The sequence below is a fragment of the Spermophilus citellus genome (assembly GCF_964194105.1).
Source record: "Spermophilus citellus genome assembly, chromosome: 12".
Taxonomy (NCBI): Eukaryota; Metazoa; Chordata; class Mammalia; order Rodentia; family Sciuridae; genus Spermophilus; species Spermophilus citellus.
In genome coordinates, this window is record NC_138198.1 from 114,259,429 (window position 1) to 114,274,050 (window position 14,622).

The 14,622-nt window shown below is 40.1% G+C and overlaps 1 protein-coding gene and 1 long non-coding RNA gene across 22 annotated transcripts in view; one reads left to right on the forward strand and one right to left on the reverse strand.

Annotated features, from left to right (window-relative positions):
• Nucleotides 1-11,935, reverse strand: part of ALPK2 (alpha kinase 2) — a 175,970-nt gene extending 164,035 nt beyond the window's left edge. For all 6 annotated transcript variants that reach the window (XM_081263094.1, XM_081263096.1, XM_081263093.1 and 3 more), the window contains exon 1: nt 11,797-11,935. The gene's annotated coding sequence lies outside the window, so the exon portion shown is untranslated. The remainder of the gene's footprint in view (nt 1-11,796) is intronic.
• The window catches only part of LOC308631690, a 40,961-nt gene extending 28,408 nt beyond the window's left edge, over nt 1-12,553 (forward strand). For 5 of the 16 annotated variants that reach the window (XR_014018286.1, XR_014018290.1, XR_014018295.1 and 2 more), the window contains 2 exons: nt 3,101-3,288; nt 10,350-12,553. This is a non-coding gene — a long non-coding RNA (uncharacterized lncRNA). Of the gene's footprint in view, nt 1-3,075; nt 3,289-10,349 lie in introns of all 16 variants that reach the window. The other 11 variants (XR_014018287.1, XR_014018289.1, XR_014018292.1 and 8 more) reach the window with 5 other exon arrangements.
• Nucleotides 12,554-14,622: the final 2,069 nt, after the last annotated feature.

The following is a 14,622-nucleotide window of genomic DNA, read 5'->3' on the forward strand; positions in this document are numbered from 1 at the left end:
AAAATATTTTTTTTAAAAAAAGAAGAAGAAGAAAGAAAGGAGCTGGGGATATATAGCTCAGTTGGTGGAGTGCCTGCCTCACATGCACAAGGCCCTGAATTCAATCCCCAGCACCACCAAAATAAAATAAGGTGAATACCTGAAAACAAAAAGAATTCCCAAACTTCCCCTGCATGAAACACCCATGCTCTCTGAGTATTAGAGGAAAAAGCAGTTAACTCAGAAGGATAATGCTGCCTTCCCTTCCTCAGAGAGCGTGCAGGAAGCATCTCTAAGCTTGAACCTGAAGTTAAACTGGTTCACATGATAGGTAGAAAGCACTGTAAAGCTGAAGAGGTACAGTTCCCAGCAAAAAGAGAGACAGGTGTTCCAACAGACTTGGGGCAGAACCATGAGGGCTGGGAGAGAAGTTAGCAGAGAAAGTTGACAAGGCTGAGTGCTGCCAGGTTCTGATAGAAGGATGGAAAAGAAGGTTTTAAAAATACTTGCTTTGAGATTGTGAATTGGATTCTTTTGCATTCTTTAAGACAGACTTGAAATGCACTTCCCATTATTTTTGGTTACAGGATTTCTTTCAATGCAGTTGTGCAAAGAGAAACTGGACCACATAAGGTGACCGTTAAGAGTCAGGTAAGCCTTTCACAGTGTAGATGGCAAATTAGTTGCACACAACATTTTTCTGCAAGAAAATTCCTCTGCAAGATGGCAAATGGATATCTCCATTACCAATTAGGTTACAAATACACTTTTAGGCTGAGAAATTTAAACCAACTTGTATAAAAATCCCAGTTTCAATTCATATTATTACATTTGTCCCTCAGTATCCTCAGGGGATTATTTCTTGGATACCTCAGATATCAAAATCCGTGGATGTTCAAGTCCCTTATATAAAATGATGTAGAATTTGCCTATAACTAATGCAGATCCTCTTGTACACTTTAAATCATCTCTAGAGTACTTATTATACCTCATACAATGGAAATAATTGTTTTAAAGTGTTGTTAAGGGAGTAATAACAGAAAAAGTCTCTATGTAATCAGTACAGGTACAATTATTTCCCAAATATTTTTGATCTGCAGTGGTTGCATCACAGATGTGGAATCCTCCCAGACACGGAGGGCTGACAGTATCTCTTAGAAAACATTAGAATGGCAAGTTATTCCCAATTAGGTTGTAGGAAGTATCTAAAATTTAAAAAATCAAAAGGGCAACTTTTATGGCAGCCATCTTGCACCAGAATGAAAATGTTTCAAGAAAACTTGATGAACGCTGGGCATTTAGTTCAGGGTGGAGCTCTTGTCCAGCATGCTCAAGGCTCTAGATTCCATCCCCAGCACTGAAGAAAGAAGGAAGGAAGGAAGGAAGGAAGGAAGGAAAGAAGGAAGGAAGGAAGGAAGGTAGGTCAAGTTATTACAATGAATATTCCAGAGTGAGTGCAGGTCCATCAGTGCACAGCAAACCAAGAAAAGCAACTAGGACCTCACACAATTGGCAGAAACAGCTTTTCTATCAATAGCAGTGCATTTACTCACCCATGTTAGAGGTTCAAACTGTCAATGAAAGCCAGAACTGTAATTTTTTTTTTTTTTAGGTGCTAGAGATTGAACCCAAGGCCTTGTGCATGCGAGGCAAGCACTCTCTCGACTGAGCTATATCCCCCGCCCCAGAACTGTAAATGTGATCTGAGATTAAAAAGTTGCCATTGCTTATCATTTTTTTTGAGAGAGTTTTTTTAATATTTATTTTTTAGTTCTCGGCGCACACAACATCTTTGTTTGTATGTGGTGCTGAGGATCGAACCCGGGCCTCACACATGCCAGGCGAGCGCGCTACCGCTTGAGCCACATCCCCAGCCCCAGCCATTGCTTATCATACAGCAAATTATTTTAGAGCTAAATGTAGACATATGTCAGAATAAAATCTAAGTCCAATTTGTGTGTGTGTGTGTGTGTGTGTATGCATGCGCATGCGTGCAGCACTGGTGATCAAACCCAGGGTTTCAGGCCCCAAATTTCTGTTTTTCAACTAGTGATTTTACAACCAGTGCTGCAAATTGTGTTCATATACTCATCTTCTGCCCTCAACACAGCACAAGGATGGAACAGGGGTCCACAAATATATAAAACTGTGGCTTCAAGTCAGAAAGCCCAACTCCTGTGAATTGTTAACCCATAACGATGCTGTCTCTCTTAACATCTCCCTTTATAAAGACAGGTTTAGCCTGCAGATGTAGCTCAGTGATAGAGCACCTGCCTGGCATGCATGAGGCCCTGGGTTCAATCCCCCTGTACAAAAATAATAATAAATTAAATTAAAGACAAGTTTAATGAGATAATCCATATACCATACAATTCACTCACTTAAAATGTGATTTTCATGCAACCCTAGCAACAATCACTTTAGAATGTTCTCATTGCCCCCAAAAGCCCAATACCACTTAGCTTTAACCTCCTGCCTATTTCCATGCCCAGTACCAACACACACACTGGTCTAGATAACTACTAACCTACTTCCTGTCTGTATAGATTTGCCTATTCTGGACATTTGGATAAATAGAACTTTCACTTAGCATGTTTTCAAGGCTCGTCCATGTTGTAGCATGTATCAGTACTTAGTTCCTTTTGGGGGACAATCTGCAACACTTTTTTGGAGCAACTATTGGGCAAGAGGATATCTACCCTTGTCTCACCACATTCCTAAGTGACTTTCCAGCAATTGGGGGGATCTTATAGCTGGAAAATGCTCTCCTAACTGGGAGGCATCATAGGCCTGGGGACACAATCCAAGCTGGCAGGGACAAATCTATATCCATTTACCTGGGCAAGGTATTGAGCTTATTTCCTCCTCTGTAAAAGGAGATGATGTTCTGAGGACTAGAATATTGTATGTCAATTTCAGTGTAAGAAACTGTTACATAATTGCTTTCATACTGGTAATCAGGAGGCTCTAAGGAAAGACTTGGCTTGTTTCATGTGTTTCCTTTTCTGCTGTGGGTTACCGCAATGATTTGTTATTTAAGTGATGTACTAATTAGTGGGTGAACATGTCTCCAAGAGTAATCCTTATCTGTAAAAGTAATTTCAGGGCATGACTCCTTCAGCTCCTGTTCCTGAGACCACTGCTATGGATGGGAAGGGAAGAAGGACACACCCAGGCATCAAGAGCTGGGCCCACGGTGAGGACCCTGTGCGTCAGCCGTGACTCCTCCCTAAGTGGCTACTTCCTGACGGTGGCACCCCGCATGTGAAAACACTGACACGCACACACCCGTCTGACTCACACAAGCAGGTTAGTTACCACGCATCTCAGCAAGGGCACTGACTGTTCTCTGGAAAGAAAGAGGACAGTTAAGTCAGGCCACAGTTCATGTTTCGCGGCTTCTCTAAGGGTGAGAATGCATGAGGACACATTTATCATTCTCTGCTAGAGAAGACAAGTCAACGTGGAATTGCTAGTATTAGCAGAGGGGGCCATGGTGGGCTTCACAGATGACCTCACAGGAACGATGTGTTAACTGGAAAGAACACTGGGCTGTCTTCCTTCCTCCCTTTCTCTCTTTATTTCAGTTGTATAGTCCAGAGAAGGTTTATCACTTGTTTAAAAATGTTAAATGCCTTTACTTAAATGGAGCCTGATTGTATATGCTTTCCTTACAGTTGCCTTATTTTACTTTATAATAAGTTTCAGGAATCTTACAATATCCATCCAATCCCTAAAGGGCTCCATCCTTTCTTAAAAACTGTTAGGTGATATTGGTATCCCACGGCATGGCAGTACTAGGCTTTCTCTCTCTGCTTGTGTACTGATAATGATGCCTAGCTTGGCTGGAGGTTTCCAGATTTACAAATGCTATCTCATTGAACATCCTGGCACATGCTTCCTTGTGCATGTAGTTTTCTAGAATAGATACCAAGAAACAGAATCGTCAGGTGGAAGAGTATTCACATGTGCGTTTTATTGGGTCTTTTTACAACAGCAGGTCCTTTAGGGGAATGGCAGTATGATATAGTGCTGAAGAGTGCAGATTCCTGCACGGTGCTCCCTCAGTTCAAGTCTTAGCTCTGCCACTTCTTTCTGCCTCAGTTTCTTTTTCTATGAAACGAAGACAATAGCAGTATCTACTCAGTTTGGCTGCTATGAAAATGGAGTCAGTCTGAATGAAGCTCTTTTGAACAGCATAGTGAGCCTAGTATAAATGTTATCTATTATCAGGGGCTTTGGATTTAACATCAACAAAATTCCAAAAATAAAGCCTTTTTTCTCAAATTGGTGGAGAGCAAGTGAGAGGCTAGAGGATTTCTTGGAACATTTAAAACACTCAAATGATGCCAGGTTTCATTTTGGCTAATCTGCCTCACACAGAAAACCAGTGGCATGGCTGCTGTCAGCAGGAAGGCTGCTGTCAGCTGAAGGGATCAGGAAAGAGGCCACAGCCCACACACAGACCATGGAGCTGGCAGGAAAGCCAGTCGTCAGAGTGCCTTCCCACTGGGGACAGGAGGGATTAGTTCTGATTAACCAGCCTAATCCAATGGCAATGGTGTTCCTAAATTTGCCTTCTGAATTACTGAACATTTGGACACCACACCCACTGTCACTTAATACCAGTCCCATGTTACTTAGGGGAAGTACCCTCCCCAAAGATGGGTTCTTGACATTTGGGGCAGGGATGGAGACAGACCATGCAGGAAGAGACAATTAACACATTTTGGTTCCTCCCATGTGTCAGTCCCGTGGCTGGGCACCACATAGACATGACCACATGGAGTCCTCACAGCGAAACCCCCATGTGGATATTCTTTCCCACCTCACAGATAATGACCTGGAAGCTTAAGTAAAGGGTTGATATAACAAGCCTAATTTCTTATGGCCTACAAGTGGCAGAGCTGAGCTAGGAGCCCAGGTTTTCTGGAACACAGATATTATGCTTCTTTCTTAGGCATAATTTTAGGGTTGTATGTGAGAAATAGAGGCAATAAAATAAGCACAAGAAAAGATGCTCAACATCATTAGTCATTATGGAATTGCAAATTAAAACCATAATGAGATACCACTGCATACCCACTAGGATGGCTATAATAGATACCAAATGTCACAGTGAGAATGTGGAAAACAGGAAGAATCCTCCTATATTGATAGTGGGGATGTAAAAATAGTAAAGACATTTTGAAAACCAATTCAGAAGTGTCTAAAGAAATTAAACCTAAATTTCCCACATGACCTAACCATTCAACACCTAGGTATCTTACCAAGAGAAATAAAAGCAGATTTCTGCACTAAGACTTGTACACAAACATTCTTTGCAATATTACTCCGAATAGCCCCAAATTGAAAATAACTCAAATCTCCAGCTAGTGAGTAGATAAACAAAATATGGCATGGCTGTACAACTGATGGATTAAAAGGGCCAAAGGAACTGTACATGATATGACATGGATGAACCTCCGATAATGCTTTTATTACACTGAGTAAAAGGGCCAGACGCAAGTGACCACATGTTGTATGATTCGGTTTATACAAAATAACCAAAAGAAGCTACAGAGACAGAAAGTAAGTTATTGACTGCTGGAGGTATGAAAAGTGGAGAGAACACTAATAAATCCACATGAAGGATAAGTATCTTTTTCAGGAGACAAAACTGTTCTAAAATTTATCTATAGCAATGGTCATGCAATTTGGTAAATTAACTAAAAAGTTGTTGAAGTGAACAGTTACAAAGGGTGAATGACATGATACATAAAATATGCCTCACATTAAATTTTGTGTTAGCACAAGAGACAAGCACTTAATAGGCACCTACAATATTCATTGCAGCATTTCTTGTAATAACAAAATTAAATATTCATTCTTAGGAATATGGTTATGGTATATCTAAACAATGGAATTTTTTTAAATAGAAGAGGGCATTAAAAAAGAACAAGGCAGTTCTGTACACACAGACATGGAATAATCTCCAAGATATATTATTGTTAAGTGAAATAGAGTATAGAAGTGCAGAGTATGCTATCCTTGTATTAGAAAAGAAGAATATCCTGCTAGGCAAGGTAGTTGCAGGACTATAATCCCAGTTACTTGAGAGGCTGAGGCAGGAGGATAGCAAGTTCAAGGCCAGCCTCAGCAATTAAGCAAGAATCTGTCTCAAAAAATAAAAAGGACTGGGAATGTAGCTTAGTGAGAAAGCACCCCTGGGTTCAATCCCCAAAACCAAAAAAAAAGGAAAAAGACAAAAAGAATATCCTAATATGTTTATTTAGACATATAATAACTTTAGAAATATACAAGAAATTTGTAATCTGGTTGCCCCTGGAAGAGGGCCCCAGTGTGTGTGTGGGGGGGGGGGGGTAATATTACTTAAGATAGTAACTTTATATATGTTAGCTAATAAAGAAATGAAATTTAATTTTTCATTATTAATAGTGAACCCCTCTGCATGTGCAAGTGTGTCTGGATACAGACACTCACAGAGACATGAGAAAGGCTGAGCAGTAGCTGCTGCTTTCTCTCGATTTGTTTTGAACTTTCTTTTTAAAAATTTTTAAGTGGATGGAGGGTCTTCCCACTGATTCTCTTCTCCTCTCTTTAAAACCTGTGCCAATTTCCAATTCTTTAAGGTAAGGCTAAAACAAATTGCTAGATATTAAATGAAAGCTGTGCAAGAGCTTAGTCCATTCCCTGATTTTACAGTTTGAAAACACATCTGAAACACAGGCAGGTTAAATGAAACACAGGCAGGTCACACAGCCTGTTAGTAGCAGAATCTAGGTTTCTTGATTCTGATTCTCAATGTGTTGTATTCAAAGGATACAGTCCCCTGCTCATCTCATCCTTGATCTCTCTCAGAGTAAAGACAGGGATGAGAGGAGAGCTTATAAGGATAAAAATGCACAGGTCATGGAGGTGTAATGAGACCAACTTTCATGAATTAACTGATTAATATCATTCTGGTTTGAAGTTAAATGTTGCAGGCTGATTGTAGTGAGCAATCTGGTAATGTGCCAGCAGGGCCATCAATAAGAACACCACATAGTAAAGACTTCCTCCTCTGGCTCCTCCTCTCATCCTCCACGTTTGCCCAGACTCCCAGAGTCCTCCAGCTCCTTTCCCCTGTAACAGAACTCCCAGGGCAACTCTGTAGAGAGCATTTATTTTAAATGGGTCCAAGAGATGAAATGATGTGGAATTTCAGGAACCAGGCAATATAGAAGAGAACCTAGGAAATCTTCGGTTCTCTTCTATCTAACCCACTCCTTGCCCTGCACACAAGAATAAGATCCACTCTGGGAGTAACGTACTGAGCCTGAATTCATTATGCTGAACCAACCACCTCTCAGTACACTGACTCAAAGCACATCAGCTGTGTGGGGATATAGTAGTGGGGGTGGCAGTCACCTCTCCACAGCTTTTACTATCATCCTTCAACTCAGCCAGTTACAGCTTCTTAGGAGCCAAGGTTCATTCCGTTGACAGTAAGCCTATTTTGTGGAAGAATATTTTAATTTGTCGGGGCTGAACTTGAAAGCAGGCTCATCCTAAATCTTTAAAGCATGGCCGCTGCCCATAGATAACCTTATGACTAAAGGAAGTGACGGTATGAGTTTGGGCGACCTTTCTCAAAAAAAAAAAAAAAAAAAAAAAAAAATCCTAAAACTCTAAAGCATCCTCCTAACAGTTAGTTCCATGGGTCTCCTATTGCTTGGCCGCCTGGTGACTAGAGCAGGCAGGACCTCACCCTTCCTGCTCCGTGGACTCTGATTGGTCTAAACTGATAAGCACTCTTGCCCACTGATTGGTTCACTAACCAAAGTCTAAGCCAATCATCACGTGGCACTCTCAGACAGTGGTGGCAGTGATCCAATCAGTGCAAACCTTACGTCTTTCCCTTGGTCCTCGACAGGAAAAAGAAAGCCTGCAGAAGGCTGGGTACCTCTCTGGAGAGACGACTGTCTCGGGACTGTGCGAAAGCTGGCTTGAGGTTGAAACCAAAATGGGAAGAGGCCGAGACCCCAAAACGCAGGGAAACAGAACCGGGGTTCTGACCAAATTCCTGGACTTTTCCATGGAGTGAGCAGTAATTTTCCGTGTTATTTAAGCTAGAGTTGATTTTTCGGTTACTTCTGGAGGGCATAGTGAAGCGCCTATGCCCTCTCCTCCTCTGACCTGAGCCCTGAAATCCTACCATTGGCTCTCCGTTTCAGATCTCCAATTATAACAATTATAACATGTTACAGACAAATAACAGATTTAAGATTAGATGGCTCAATGAAAGAATGCTTCCCCCAAGAAAGTGCTGAGAGCTGTGAAAGGCCAGGACCCACCAAACTAATCTCCCATCTCCACACTCATTATCTTTCTGTCCTTCATGTTTTTGTCTATATTTTTCTTGTTTCCTTTACATAAAAGGATCTCCTCCATCTGTTCAAATCCCACCTGTTTTCAAATAAATGCCCAAGTTCAAATGCTCGCTTCCTTTAAAGATTTCCCTGACATCTTCAGTTGGAAAAAGTAGCCTCCTTCAAGTAATGGACTGCTTACCAGGGTGTATGGTCCCCAGGCCCAGCATCCCTCATACACAGCCATACTGTAATGGGTTTGCCTGCAGGATACCCGATTGATTTTTCTTTTGTGTTCACTACAGCACTAGCACATTGTATCAGTGACCTGGGTGTCTCTGAGAAGGAAGGCAAGTTCAGTGATTGAAAATAAGAAGCATAAGCAGGTTTTCTTGAGGAACTGCAGGCCAAAGAAATGTCTGAAGCAGGGCATCTCACCATCAGCATCACCAGGAAAAAATGCAAATTCTTGGGGTCCTCAGAATCAGAGACTCTGATGGGTGGAGCCCAGCAACTGGTATTTTAACAACATTCACTTTAAATGGATGCACTTGAAAGTGTGAGAATAACTGGACTCAGGAAAATGTCTTAGACCAGGATTGAGGGGGAAAATGAGCCTGGTTATCTAAGAGCTGGGTGAGGATCAATTGAAGATCGAGGTGACTGGTGCCACCCCAGATGTGTCATTAGGAGCCATGCAGAGTTTGGCCCTTGAGAGGTAGGTGCTGGGTGTCCAGACCTGAGCTTTCCAGGACTGAGCCTCTCTTTAACCTGCTGTCTGTCTCTTCAGTCTGAGGTCCAATGCCCTGATTGGTTGTGTGCTTTTAGACCATGCCAGCAGGGTGCACATCTGCAGAAATCCTAATAAAGTCTCTAAACTTTTTAAAATGTTCTTTTCTCTTGTGTAGGCTAGGTATTTACGCCCTCATTTTTGCTAGCCCCCAGATGACACCATTCTCTCCCAAGTTTTTTACATTTCTCCAATTCCAGTTTTTCTTTTTGGCATTTCCATGTGAACCAGTCAGTAGCTCAAACAGAAAATCCATCAAAATCACCCTGATGTGTCTGGGGAAAGCTGTGGAGTGATATTTTTGACTAAGATGGTAAAAACAATGGCTAATAAGAATGACATCTGTAAAGTTCTCTGGAGCTATCTCACAAGTCCTGCTGGTGATTCTCGCCTGCCCTTCCTGTGCCTGACTCACCGCCTTCAGAACAAGAGAGCGCCTTGCTCACTGTGAACTTTCACCATGAAACTTGCGATTTCAGCCCACAGGGTGGTCCCTAGTACTAGAAACTGCACTGCTCCTGAGATGGCCCATCCAGGTACTATCTCTGCTCAGCCCCCCACATACTGACAATCCTCTTCAGAGTCATCACCTCCACTTCTATCCACTCCACTCCACAGCAGGTCTAATCAATGCAGGTCTCAACTATCATCTTTGAGGAAAATCTGGACTTGGGCCTCAGTTTTCATAGTTTCCATAATAATCATGGGCATCACCTTATATATAGATTGACTCCATCTTCCATTCCTATCCATTCCCAAACACTCATATCTAAATATGGTATTGCTAGATAAAAGTAGTCTAAGATGAAGCTGATAAATCTCTACCTCTCTTTTTAGATAGTAAACATATGGCCAATGATTTTCTCTAAAATGTTTTTCTTATTTATTAGATGCATTCCAAAACATAGTTCTTTTTTAAAATTAATTTTATTTCTAAACGCACTATTTCCAAATACAGAATTTTCCTTAGTCTAATGTTCCATGTTGTTTGTTTAATCACCCTACCAATATCTCTAAGGTATAGTTTCTGTTACTTCATAGAGTTAATATTATGATCATATCCTGAAGTCTTAGCAACAAGAAAGAGAAAGAAAGAAACTTTGAATGAACAAAGGTGATGAACTAACTTTTGCTGAGAAACTCAGATGTGGCAGATATGTTAGATATATTTACTCATCTAATCACACATCAATTCTGGTAAAGTGGATGTCATTTTCTTCATTTTACAGATGAAAAAAAAAAAACTGGGGTTCAGACATTTGGAAAAACTTGTGCTGGAGTCAGAAGTTGATTCCGAATTTGACTGCAATGCCTGGGCTCCCTTCGTTCCCAGCTCCATCCAGATGAGACTATTCACAATGGACCTCCCCTTGCACATAGGCTGAAAGCTACATGTAAGTGTGCATGGAGCTGTAAAAAACTAATGTTTCTTTTCTGGGGGAGTGGGGGGGGGGTCAGGTGATAAAAACAGGAATTCTGCCCTACCTAAAAGTATCCTCAAATTTTGATCAAGGGTTTTATATAAACTTTAAAAGAGGAATGTTATTTGGGAGCCTAAAGACATTTAGTTGATTTCAAATCTTGGTTTCCAAGATCTGAATATGTCTATTGGCCATCAGCACCTTTTAGTACAGGATTTATGGAGTTGCTGATTCAGAAGGTAGCTCTCAGCATCCTGGGTTCCAATTGAGAAGGCTCAGAGCAGACAAGCCCATTCTTTGTGAAATAAACCGTATGCCTTCAGAGCAGTAAGAATGACTACCATTCCTGATTAATTGTTCTTCAAAAATGAGGGCTACCTTTGCACAAGGGGAAGGTTGAGGAAAGGAAATAATTCAAGCAGAAGCAATTCTAAATGCTGTTCTTGCTTTTATCTATTTTTAAATGATTGTCAGATGTCTGTAACTGACACCCTTAATCAGTGGCTCTAAAGTTTAGATGTGTTGATTAAAATTTGTAACATGATGGTGGTGCCTTTTTATCAGCAGGCATTTTTTTTTTTTACTGACTTTTTGCCTTACATTTAAAAAAAAAAACTACTTAACAACTGGATGAATGTTTGCATGAGCCATTGAGCCATTTTGAAATTATCAGAGATCTTTTCAGAAACTTGCATTACCTTTTATCAGAAAAACTACTGCTGTGTCCTCCAGAAAAGGCAAATTTTCAAATTTTCAATCGTTCAGATAATCCAAGGGAAGAGGAATAACTTTTGATTAAAATACTCATTTATATCAGGCAGAAGTATCTGGAGCCAGAATTACCCAGATAACTGTCTCAATTTTTCATGTTACTTTGCAAAGCCCCTGCAGACCATTCCTTTGAGTTATCCTCTGTTTTTTCTAGTTGTTAAGACAGACACAATTTGAAAGAAACTATTTTAATTATTGTCAAGCCAAAATTAAAAATCATTTTAAAATAATCATAATTTTCAAAAAAAAAAAAAGAAAAAGAAAAAGAAAAGAAAGGTCAGAGTAGACTTAAACTACCAGACCAAGAGAATTTGGCCACATTAAAACTGTGGTATGCCCCAGCGTCCCACCCAGATACCCCTTGCTTCATCTTGTTTTAGTTCTTAAGGAAGCCGTCTGCTTTGCTCTTAATTGTAGAAAATGTAAACGATTGTGTATTTAAAGCACAGCCATGCCTTCAGTAAGAACCAGTCTCCATACTTACTTTTCAGTACTGTTTGCCCAAGAGATGTTATTGGAGGGCTGGCTCCGTGGTGGGCTCCCCAGGCTGTATCTGAGACATTGATTGGGTGACGCGGTTTCTGGGACAGGGATTCAAATTCAAGGTCTTTTCCAAAAACTGATCGAAGCACAATTGGGAGTCCTGTCTTCCTAAGAGGAAAACTCTGTGCCCGGGCAAGTTCTGGAAGAAGGGCATTTTTTCCCCTGCCCTTGAATGAACTAGGTCATTGCCGAAGCTGGAGAATATTTTTGAGCATCACTGTGATGAAATTTGAGGGCTGTTTCTGCAGTAGGTGCGACGCTTGTTGACGCCGAGGAGGCTCTGGCAAAGGGGCCTGGTGAAACGCTGCCCCAGAGTGCTGATGAAACCCAGATGAGCTGTCACTGACTGCTGCTGTGGGGACACTGACAGCTCCTTACACAGACCAAGCAGGAGTTAATGGCTCCTCTCTTAGGAAAGCAAAACGGCTCCAGGAGGCTGGAGTAACACACACCAGGGTTTTGTACCACAGGGAGCAGGCGCTTAAAGTACATAGGAAACCTGAAGGGAGGGCAGAGAAGAGGTGAAAATAAGAGTCATGTGTTGTTCATTTAGAAATGGCACTATAGTCGTCCTCGGAAGTTCTCTGAGCCACAGAAACAAGGCAGGACCCATTCTCCCCTGCCTTCCCTACCCCACCTCCCCCTCCACATGCACATCCACACCCTCTTCCTATTTTGACTATACTAGTAAGAAATAATACACAAAGATCAGAAGAAATACCATGAGCTCTATTCCTTCAGATTGCCAGAAACTCTTCCTGTTGACAAAGTCACCTTGTACTGTAGGCATTTCTATGGTTGAATTTTGTCCAAATCCAAGAAAAAAAAACAAAATCCAAAGGTATACTTCTGTAGCTATTTTGTCTCACGACAAAAGTATTTTAATGCATGGCACCTGAATACTGACAGCTTAGAAAGAAACCTCTTGTGAGACCCAGAGACAGCTAAAATTAGCAGCTCCAAGTGGGTGACTTTGAAAGGGACATAACTATAAATTTTCATTCTGGTATGAGCACTATAATCCTCAAAAGCAACGTTGTTTTGCAGACCAAAAAAAATTATCTAAAATGGTTAAACATGAATAAATGTACTGTAGAATCAATTTGTTTCTGAATATTATCTTTTTATGGGAAGATAGACGTTGAACGCTAAGAATCTAAAGTAACACCTGTCAAATAAACACTAGTATTGCTGTATGTATATACGTGGCCGTATAACCAATGTGATTCTGGAACCTATACACTTGGAAAAATGAGAAATTATACCCCATTTGATTCAAATGTATGATATGTCAAGATCATTGTATTGTCATGAGCAACTAATAAAAAAATAAAAAATAAAATAAAATAATACCTGTCTCCTGAGAACACACCTTTGCAATGCAACAGAATGCATGAGTTACCAAGGATCAGTGACTGTGGGTATTTTTTGGATTTCTGTAAAGCTGAGCGTTTCACAGGGACTTTCTGGACAAGGAGAGATAACTTGAAGGTGGGAATAAAGAGAGGAGGAGGAGTAATGGTAAATAATAAACAAACGTCTTCACACACGGCAAGAGAGGACAAAGCTGAAAGTGAACACATGTCCCAAAGCAACAGATGAATGTGATATGGTTATGAAAGACAAGTTGCCTGGGAGTACTTTAATCTAAACATTGAAACTTTTTTAAAAATATTTGATTTGCTCTTTTTTAGTTACACATGACAGTAGAATGTATTTTACTGTGAAACTTAATTTTCCTTCTCACAAACAAGTTGAAAAACTAACTCCTTCAATCTGTAGAATTCATCTCACAAAAAAATAAAGGAGCAGAAGAAGAAGAAATAGATGATTGATAGAATAACTGACTGATCTGACCATATTTGCTTCATTATCATCTTGTTAGCCTGCAGCCATGGAATTTTTATTTCAATCTTAGGTTTATTTTTATTTCAATCTTAGGAGCAGGGATAGAAGAAAATCAGAGATCTTGAAATTGAACTCAATTAGTTCAGGACACTTGCTTTGAATTTTCTGTGATTATTAAAGGAGAGATGGAAGGAGTAGGATGTTGAAGAGAAAAAAGAAGTCCTAAGTTGGTGCACCTCTATTGCACCAAAAAATACATGAGTTTGTGATTAAATGTAAAGACATAAAAACTTGAGTATAATTCCAAGTCAAGCAGTATGGGGGTATTAAAAAAAACGTTTTAAGTAATCTATTTTTCTAAACCTATAAAAAAGGGAAAAGAACTATTTGTAGAGGTATTGTCCTTCTAAGGACCTTAGAACTCTTGAGAGTTCCTTTTGGGCTTCCCCAAAATTCCCACTATTATTTTTGGGGGTTCCCAAATGAATTGGAGCCACTGTAGTCACAGCCACCTTAGGCTTGGCTGGGGACAGGAATAAAATCAGTTCCTGACTCTTAAGGGTAATTTGTTGTGATATATATATACATATATATATATATATATATATATATTTGTGATATATATATATATATATATATATATATATATATATGTATATATATATACACACACGCCACTGTAGTCACAGCCACCTTAGGCTTGGCTGGGGACAGGAATATAATCAGTTCCTGACTCTTAAGGGTAATTTGTTGTGATATATATATATATATATATATATATATATATATATATATATTTGTGATATATATATATGTGTATATATATGTGTATATATATATATACACACTATGTGTGTGTGTGTGTGTGTGTGTGTGTGGTACTGAGGATTGAAACCAGAGTCTTGTACATGTAAGGCAA